Source organism: Chenopodium album, chromosome 27, assembly GCF_948465745.1.
Source record: "Chenopodium album chromosome 27, dcCheAlbu1.1, whole genome shotgun sequence".
Classification (NCBI taxonomy): Eukaryota; Viridiplantae; Streptophyta; class Magnoliopsida; order Caryophyllales; family Amaranthaceae; genus Chenopodium; species Chenopodium album.
The window spans coordinates 3,113,886-3,125,053 of NC_137860.1; positions in this window are offsets into that span (position 1 = coordinate 3,113,886).

Consider the following 11,168-nt stretch of genomic DNA (forward strand, 5'->3'; position numbering starts at 1 on the left):
ATTTTAAAGGACCATGGGCATAGGGGAGAAGGATCCCCTGCGATGGGCACACGCATACCCTGCTCACATATTTAATATCTTACAAATTTTAGGAAATTTTGATTTTTACCATCTTTAAATAACGACTTTATTAAATTTACCACCTCCAAAAAAAAAAAATTACTTTACCACCTCATAAAAAAATAAAATATCAGTTTTCCCACCAATCACCTCCAACTAACAGATTCCGTCCATAAATCTGTTAGTGGGGCCTACCTTGCACACGTGTCACCATATTATTAGGTAAGTTTTAAATGAAAATTTTAAAAAAAACAAAAAAAATTTAAAAATCCTCATCCATCAACCGGTGATTGCTGCCACCGTCAGGACCGCCACCGCCGGATCGGCTATGACCAGTCCCACCACCTTACCGCTACGACCAACCCCACAACCAAACAGCTACCACCGCACCGCACAGCCACAGCCACCGCACCGATTTCGACCCCCTTTCCACCAATTTTCGACCTCAAAACCCTAGCCACCACCTAATCGCTCTGACCAACCCACCACCTAACCGCTACCACCTCACCGCACCTGCCCAAGGACCCCCGAAATCCCCCAACCGCACCGCACAGCCACCGCATCGATTTCGACCCCCTCTCCACCAATTTCCGACCTCATAACCCTAGCCACCAAATTTCGACCACCCATAAAGCCCCTCCTAATTCCGACCATTCTAAAAACCCTAACCCTAACCACAACCAAATTCCGCACTCCTAAAACCCTAGCCACCACCTAATTCCAACCGCCTCCCTAACCTTCACACCAAATTCCGGCCTCTCCTTAGTCCCACACGAAATTTCGACCAACCGAGGTAGTGGATTTCGTTGCTGGTTGATTGACACGGAAGATCGGGGAAAATGAAGAAGAAACGTCAAAAAAGTGGGCCCTACTAACGGATTCATGGACGGAATCCGTTAGTTGGTGGTAAAATCGAATTTTTGGAAATTTTGGTGGTGGTAAAGTAAATCTTTTTTTTTTTTGGAGGTGGTAAATTCAATTAAGTGGTTATTTGAAGGTGGTGAAATTCAATATTTCCCAAATTTTATTAATGTGTAATTATCAAGGATATAAAATCTAAGGAAAATTAAAATAGGGTGTTTGTTATGCTTAAGAAGAGTTTTTCAATTAAACTAAACATTAATACATGGAGGTTAATGTAAGGAGTTTTTCTATCATTAATGGACTGGTATGATGTGTCGTCACATTATATGCCAAATGGCAAAATTGGTGACACATGGAAAAATTGCATATCTTGCCATATATGAGTTTTAATAATATTATATATTGATCTTGATTGATATTGATAACGATATTGATCAATAACACTATGACATGGCACCACATTGCCTAGTTGCCTTATAATAACGATTTGTGGTGAGATGCTAAGTTGCAACAAAGTTTTTAAAATTGATGGTCTATTGCAACATTTTTTTAAAAAAAATGATTATATGCAAAAAAAGAGATTTAAAAGGTGATTATCTGCAAAATTTCCTAATATATATGTTATTTTTTCATAAATATACTCATTCAAATCAGTCTATTTTTAGGGCCTGTTCTGATTTACTAAATTGAGCTGAATTGAACTGAAATGACCTGAATATTTTATGTGAGGAGGAAATTAGGAACTGAACTGAACTTAAGCTAAAGAGAACAAGTCCTTAGTTGGGAAAAATTGATCATAATCAATATGTGAAACAAAATTGATTAAAGAGAGGAGTGAATAAGAAAATTTGGAGCATGGACCTAGCATTGGCGGATGTACTCAGGTCCACATTGAGTCACGTGACTCAGCAGCAAAAAAAAAATTATTTTTTTAAAGAGAAATCAAAGAGACCGTTTATTATGGATAGGCGGTCTCTTTGATGCTGCTATGTTACAAAAACTTTGCGCTGCGTTTGGTTTTCTTTTTAAAAATATCAAAGAGACCAGTTATTTAGATAATTGATCTCTTTGATGCTGCTATTGCATTTCTAGTTTCTTTTTTCATGAAAGAGACCAGTTATATTTAATAACCAGTCAAGTTATCTCTTCTTTTTTTTTTTAAATTTTTAATAATTTTTGCTTCTATTTATATCCTATCGCAACTAATTTTACTCTGTAATATTTTCCCACAAAGCTCACCATTTAATATAAAAACCATAAGGTTAATGTAATGGTTTTATAGTACTATTTGTTTGTAACATGCTATTTGTAGCAATTACAACTTGTAAGATTGAATTTTTAAGTACGTTTTAGTTGTAGTATGGATTTTTGTGTCCTATTTTTAGATTGAAATCAATTTCGTGAATTTTATATATATATATATATATATATATATATATGGGAAGGCTCTCGTCAGAATTTTTCTTATGTGAGAACACTCGATCTTTATGTTCTAAATTTTAAATCTGATGCTCTAAACTTTTCCTTAGGTTTTCTAAATTAAATCAAATGTTCTAATTTAGTACTCACATGTTCAAAACCATACATTAGTTAAGTTTGATGTCATAAATTTTAAATAACTTGTTCCAAAAATTTAACTTATATGTTGTAAATTTTAAAACGTGCGTTCTAAGATTTTTAATTATATATTCCAGATTTTAAAGCGTATGTTCTATTTTTTTACACATATGTTCTAAATTCTTTATTCACACTTTTTATATTCTATATCAATTTGTTCTAAATTTTTATTCACATGTTCATAATTTTAAATCAGATGTTCTAAATTTTACTCATATGTTTAAAATTTCATAAAGCAAATTTTATAAATTTTTAATCACTTGTTCTAATTCTTAAATCAGATGTTCTAAACATATTACTCTCACAAATGTTTTAAATTATTACTCATATGTTCAAAATTTTAATTTGAATCACGTGTTCTAAATTTTAACTCGCATATTCTAAATTTTTACTCACATGTTCAAAATTTTTTCTCAGTTCTCATATAAGTATGAATTCTCACATATAGACCTATTCTCATCGGATCCATCCCCTATATATATATATATATACTATTTGGATTGAAATTAATTATGAACAAGATTTGAAAAAAAAATTGCAGTTTCACAAGCGATCAATAATTGATGGTGATCGAAAATCCTGGATCCGCCACTGGGACCTAGATAATATTTATAGTGTGTGACAGGGACTTTACTTCAATTAGTTACCACATATATACACGTTAGTGTATAAACCCTTTATTGTAGGACATCTGATAATGTGCTTGAAGGCTACGTGAATCGGCTATATTTAAGAGGCTAATTATTTCGCACTCTTGAAGAGTACAACTCAGAAATTATCAAACAATTAATTACTCTCTTTTTGTTTTGACAAAGAAACTACGGAGTAACAATCTAAGAGAAGCAAAAATTAGTCAATCACACGCTCACATTTGAACAAACACACAAACAACGAAAGGAAAACTATGAAAATGAAGCTGATGCACCGCACCGAAACAAATTCACATACCTTTTATTGAGGAAATGATTTTGGCACACCCCTAATTGATTTTGGCACACCTCTATGTGAGCACATTTTCCTATGTTCTTCTCGCATAGGAGTGTGCCAAAATCAATAAAGGATGTGCCAAAATCAATTTTCCTTTTATAGTGACGCCTGAACAACCGAAGAATTCCTACCAAGCGGACCAAGAGATACCAAATTTGTTGCTTGTTTAGGTGTCAAACAATAATACTTACAAGTATATTTGAGTACTCTTAATCATGTCGACCTAAAAACAAAACTTTTAAGCAGTTAAAAAAATACGGAGCTGATTGTGCTGCTTCTAATATTTTATGGGCCCAAGGCAATTAATGAACATTTGGCCCTTGTAATTTTCTTTTTTTTTTTTTAATTGGAAATTCCTTTTTTTTTATTTTTTATTTTTTATTTTATTTATATACATGGAATTAACTTTTATAATACCTTATTTTTACCTTTCTCTTTGGTAAATTGCAAAAAAAAAAAAAAAAAAAATAAAAAAATAAAATAAAAAAATAAAATAAAAATAAAAATATTATCTTAGATAATCATGCCAAAAAAGTAGTTATATTATTTAAAAATCTTAACCATGGTTAGTTTTATATAATACTTCCTCCATTTTCTTTTAGATACAACACACCCTTTAGTGCGGAATTAAGAAAGGTGGGGTTTACATGATATAATAAACTTTAAAATAGGATGAGTGGTTGTTAGGAGTATAATTTAGTGGGCCATGTGCTTTAAATAAGGGATAAAATATAGTTTTTCCCTAAAATAACTTTCCTTTTATACTCGTAAAAAAAAACTTTCCTTTTATAGTGTGTTGCAAGTATTGTGACCCTTCCTTTTTAGGGAAGTGTTGCAAGTAAAAGAAAACAGAGTTAATAAATTTTTTTATAAAAAATCCTTCCACCAACTAGCCACCCTCTTCCCCTTTCCCCCTCCACGGCTAGCGCCCGTCCCACCTTGATTGTCGGCGCCAGGGCCTCCCCACATATCCTGAAACCCTTGCTCCTACGCCGATTGATTTCCCCCAACCCTGAACCACTGTCTCAAACGATTTAGGGTACATTAGGGTGATTTATGAATGGAAGAGTCGGAGAAAGGGAGATAGGGTTAGGTTTAGGAGTTATACAAGCTCAACAATTAGGAAAGCAAAACGACAACCGAAAACGTCAATTTCACTTTCAAGGCTATTTAATTAATTTGATGTTGTAGATCAGAGTTGATGTTGTAGAGAGTTTTCGGTGAGAGTTTTGACCACCTAAGGCACGGGTTTAGGGTTTGGTGGGAAAAGGGGAGAGGATCATTTGGGAAAAAGGGGCGTTCATGAGTGGGGTAAATTGAAATTGATCAGGGGTGGGGCTGGGGTGTCAGGATAGGGATCGACCGGCAGAGGGAGGGGCTGGGGTGTCAGTATTTGGATTGAAAAGAAAAAAAAAAAGAGAAAAATTTTTGTCGTAATATCTCTACTCCGTATTCTTTTGTGTTAGAGGGAGTGAACTAAGGTAATTTCTTCTTTTTTTTTCTTTTTAATTAAATTTTTTTTGTTTAAAATTTTTTTTTGGTGTGCTGGGTCATGTGACCCACCTTGCCCAATAGTGAATCTGCAAATAAAGACATTTTAAGATACGTCTTAATGACCGACCATAAAATATCAAATGGAAACTATATTTAGGAATAGAAGAAATATTATTTTTACCCTAAAACATGAAACACAACACAATGTCCATTTTCTCACCCAACTTGAATCTAGTTATAATTATGTGTGTAGTTGGAAGTTAGAATGCAATTTTAATTACAGTGACCTCCGTAATGATTGGGACCGTCTCAAATTGGCTTCCACATAAAGTAAATTAATAGGAGCTGTACTCCTATTAACTCCTATTAATAGGAGTTGTACTTTTGGCAAAAAATAATAATAATAATAATAATAATAATAATAATAATAATAATAATAATAATAATAATAATAATAATAATAATTAGGATTTGTACTTATGATTTATGAGGGCCCAGGGCAAATTGTTAGATGTGTGTAATATCTAATTATCTATGGTGTTGAGTACTACTCCGTAGCTGTCTTGTGTAATGAAGTTATCAGCCCCCTCGAAGATCAATTTTGTGCACTATAGTTGATTTTAATTTGTGCACATAATCTATTCTAAAATAAAAAAGAAGGAAAAAAAAACTGAATAAATATTCCTTCTAGCTTCCAACTACATACAGTACATAATTATAAATTATAAATCTATATTAAAAGTTAAATTTAACATATATATTACTCGTATCATTTTATATCACTTTAAGATTTTAACAAAAAATATTAATAAACAGGAAATTTTGACAATTACCACTTTCTGTTATATCCATTTTAGCAATTACCACCTTCTATTTTTTTTTTTTTAAAAAATTTACCACCTTCTATTTTAAAAAGCATCAAAAGTTACCACATTCTTGCCTCTCAACTACCACATGACGTCATTTTGGACTCATTCTTTCCCTTTCCTCCCTATTTCCCTCACATTTTTCATTCCTAACTCGATTCTCATCCCGCCTTTCAATTTTTTTTCCCCCAAACAATAAAAAAACTTCGATTCACTCCTCCAAATCAAAATTGACGAACAATTATTGGTGGTTTGGGGGAAAAAAAGTGAAAGGGGAGATGAGAATCCAAATAGAAATGAGAAATGTGAGGGAAATAGGGAGAGAAGGGAAAGAATGGGCCCAAATTGACGTCACGTGGTAGTTGGGGGGCAAGAAGGTCGTAACTTTTGATATTTTTGAAAATAGAAGGTAGTAATTTTCAAAAAAAAAAATAAATAAAATAGAAGGTGGTAATTGCTAAAATAAACATAACAGAATGTGGTAATTGTCAAAATTTCCTAATAAATAATCCTATACACTTAACGTTTACACATGGTAGATAAAAAATAACGCTCTTCTTAATTCAACTCTACTCTGTCCTAAATCCTAGCTTTTATTGTTGTATTTTGAAGGGGCTTCTATTGGTTTTAACCAGTGGAAAGCCCGAATTCTTATTTATTTAAAAGTCTTTTTTAGGTTTATAATAATAAAGAGGAACTTTTCTCCCTCGTAAGAAAGTCTTTTCGATTTCCTTCGAAAGACAAGGGTTTTTCGACTTCCTTTCAAAGACAAGATTTATCTCCTCTATTTGGGGAAAAATTTTCTTAGGTTGAATTCATGATAGAAGATCTAATGGATTGTCATGAAATTATTTTGTTGGTGAAAAATTACGCGATCGATATCGCAAGGGTTATTAAGCTTTTGAACACAATTAGATGAATTAAAAAGAAAACATCCTCACGACCACAAAAGGAGCGTGAGATTTTAAACCGCCATATTTGGGGGGAACCAACATCTCAAATCAAAAATTAGAAGCACCATTTAAAACCGGTGGGATTATTACAAAAGAGCACCGGTTAACTGGTGCACATATGGTTTAGCATCGGTTAACTAGTGCACATATGTAGCCTAACAAAAATAATTGATACTCTCTCCATCCCTAAAGCTAGTTCCCATTAATTTTTCATGGTCTTCAAAATGTGTCTTAAAATGTCTATATCTCTATATTTTCATATGTGTAAAAATGACAAAAAATTAATATTAATAAAATATACAATATGATGAATCCAACAAGATCCACATGAATGTATAATCTCTTACTTGTATAAATTAACGGGAACTTATGGTCAAAGTTTGACCCAAATAAGTAAAATGGAAACAATATTTAGGGATGGGAAGAGTATAACTAAGGGCACTGGTATGGCCTCTAAACCGGTGCCCTTAATGCCTAATTTTTTTATTTTTTTATTTTGCATTTTTCACTTAAATTGATGTATAAACACTAACATATACTACCTCTTATTTCTATTAGTTGATACGTTTCCTTTTTAAGTAATTTCTTAATTATTTTGAATACTTAATTTATACGATTTTTGAAATTAGGATTAGATGCAATGAGTGTTCTTGTAAAAAGAAGAAGAGAGATTAAGAAATTATACTCCCTCCGTTCCCTAATGTTTTTTACGTTTGGAATTATGCGCGGTAATTAAGAAATTGTGTAAAGTTGAGGTATTTATTGGAATATTTCAATGATTGAAAGTACAATTTTATTGAAAAATACAATGTTGAGCATGTGGGGTGAAGAAATTAGAGGAGAGAGGAGAGAGAAAGTAATAATAAGTGTAGAAAAACTATTAAAATAGTACAAAAAGTACAATAGCACATGGAAAAGGAAGGACTTTTGAGTAAAAAAATTGTAAAACAAGGGTAATTTTGTCCAAAATTTATGACCAAAATAGGAAAGATACTAAATGTAAAGAATAAAAAGGAACACTCTAAATGAAAACGTAAAAAACATTTAGGAACGGAGGGAGTAGTATTCAATGAAGATAAAGACAAAGTTGTAGGTGGGCTAGGAGTGGTGGGTCGATGGGTAGGACTGTGAGGTAAAAGTGAAGGGCAATTATGTATTTTAGATATACACCCTTCGTTTTTAAATATTTGCTCCATTTCTTCATGCGCGAAGTTTTAGGAAAAAGTGGATGAAGTAATAAAATATAGAGATTGTGGGGTTAATGGAAGGTAAATTGCAGTAGAGAGAATCTAAAAGTATAATTGAGTCCCACTAGTTGAGAAAAATAAAGCTTTTCAAATAAAGAAATGGAGCAAGTATTTTTTTTAAAAAAAAAAAACAAAAAAAAAAAAAAAGAAAGTGGAGCAAGTATTTTAAAACAGAGGGAGTATTTTACTTCCTTAGTATACGCGCCAAAATAAAAAGCGGCAACTAATAAAACGAGGAAGTATATAAACTTACTTATTTTCATTAATACAAAGTTGTAATATCACAATTTTCATTCAAAAATCATCCGTCCCTTAATACAATGTCTCTTTCTCTTTATTATGTGAGGAATAAATGCTTAAAAGAGGCATTGTATTAAGGGAAGGAGGGAGTAATATACAGGGTTACCGCAAACATCAACATATGCAGCAGCAAGAAAAGAGAAAAAGTAGTAGTAGCACCAGCAGCAGCTGCTTCAGCAGAGCAGATAGTGTTGCAGCATGGGCAGCATTGAACCAGGGCAGTATATTCAAGTCATTCGGTAAAGTAAAAAATACAGCTCAGAAAATCAATAAAACCTGAAATTGCGGCTTCATCTGACAATTCTTTCCGCCCAAATTCTCGATGAATGAAGTCTAATTAATTTCAATATCAATAGTCTAGCAATTAAACACTGAATCACAAATCTTCAAATGCTGAGACCCATCCAGAATATTGCCCATCAAACCAAACAAAACAAATTACAACAATTGGCATTTAAATTGAGAAATTAATGGACAAGATTGAAAATAACGTAAATACACTAACAACTCTGACACTCTGTAAATCTATAGGTTTAAGGCCAGAGTTCATTGTTATTCATCTGTAGAGCAAGGTCCAAGAGAGACTACAAGATGATAAGGAAGTTCCAAAATCATGCTACATCCGTTTTTATTTAGTTGACACGTTTTGACTTTAGCACTATTCACACACCTCCCTTTAACCGTGTTTTGTGCTTTGTACGCAATGAAAAATATAGTCATGTGGGATCTTGTTAAATTCGTCACGTTATATACTTTCTAAATATCAACTTTTCATAACTTTTGCTTATTGATAATTAAAGATATTAATGATTGAATAAGTGCATTGGCAAATGTAATTAAAGAAACGTGTCAACTAAAAGGAAACGGAGGAAGTACATTACTCCTTGAAAACACAAAAATCTGTGAACAAAGAATATAAATAAAATTATGTGGTCTTTCTTTGATTTCTCGCCATTGTGAGTTAATTTGGTTTGTGTTTTTTGTTTAACTAGATTAGGCCCCGTGCCATGCACGGTTATTTTACCATATTTTAATCAATAAAATAAAGAAAAATAATTGTTTTAAAAAATAGCATAGATAAAATACATTTATAAAATATATATTACCTTTGGTTTTGCGTATATAATGAAATGAAATATGAAATATAACGAAATAGTCAATTAAACAAATGAGTATATTAAAACTACCTCTACACGTTAGACCATATGAGTGTTTTAAAAATTCAATGATAAATTATTATAAAATTTGCCTTTTTTAATCAAATAAATATTTAAATTGTGTATTTACACTTAATGGGCATGAATGATAATCCCGTTTTGATATTTATTCAATTCTTTCCTTAAATTACGATACTATAAGAAAGTATTATTGGAGATACAAATACATAAAATTTAATCAAATAATCTTACATGATTACATGTATAGATAAAGTGTTTATAATGTAATGCTATGTTGCTAAAATCCCTTCATATTTTTTATTAGGCTATTCTATTAAAATTAGGCGAGATACCAATTAAAATATTAAAAAAAGAAATAAAAATCAAATTCCAATTTAACAATAATTTGTGTAATACAAATCTATTATTTAATAGATTCATCATTTTAAATTATATTAATCAATTGAATGAAAAAGTTATGTTGTATAAATGATTTGTCATACAGAGTAATATTTATAGAAAGTAGAGTAATAACTAATAGGAATATATTTACTATAAAAGATACTTATAAAATATTTGAAATGATGTTATGATAGTTATATTATACCAAATTGCAATAAAACCCTTTCTCTCTCTAAATATCCTCTCTCTCTAAAAATCCTCTCTTTCTCCCTCTCCCATAAACCGCCGCCCCCATTCTTTCTTCTCCGGCTATGAGGCTCGCCGGCGGGCGTGTGGCTCACCGCCCATGCCACAGAGTTGGCGAGCCTCCGATCTACCCCTTTAGCTTGTTTTTTTCTTTTTCCGTTATGGTTTTTCGTTTCTTCAGCCTTTCATTTTGCGCCGCACCGCTTCTTCGTCCGCCGCCGTTGTTCTTCTCCGACCGTACGGCCGGCCTACCGTCGTCTCTTTGTACCGCCTCCCTGCCGAGCCTACGCCCCACCCCCTTGTCCGTTGCCGCAACGTTGATTACGAGAACGGGGAGGGGGAGTTTTCTCCCTCTGAGTCCCTCATGTAAGGCCGTTTTAAGTCCCTCGTGTAGGGTTGTCGTTACTGTGGCTTAGGGGCGTGTGGGGTTCGGGCTTCTCAGGCGGGCCTCGGTGGTCCGTGCGTTTCTTTCCGGCGGTTCGTGGGCTGGGTCGGTGAATCCCAGAGCGTTGGTGGTGGGGCTCGGTTTGGCGGCGGGGTGGGATGTTAGGGTTTCGTTTTTTGTTTTAGGTTTTAGTTTTTTTTCTGTTTTTCCTTTTAGAAGTCGTTGTGTGCTATTTAGTTTTATTATTTTTTCTGTTTGTGTGGTGTGTTGGGGTAATATGGGGCTTGCAGATCGGTGTACCGATCTACTGGTGCAGGATTTAAGCCGGGTTTTTTGGCTATGGGGCTTCGGTTTGATCTTCTGTTGGTTTGGGCTAAAGGGTTTTGCTTCCATGCCGATATCCGTGTTTGAATCGGAGTTGGTCTTGTCTATGGTGAAGTGTACGACACCAAGTTTGATTTCAGGTCGAGGAGTACGGGATTCTGAGCCAATGAAGGTTCTCGTCAGAAATTACATCATATTGCCAGACCTCCTTGCAAGAGGCTGCATAGGACAACGTTATATGAGCCAAGGGTACTTAAGAAAGTCAT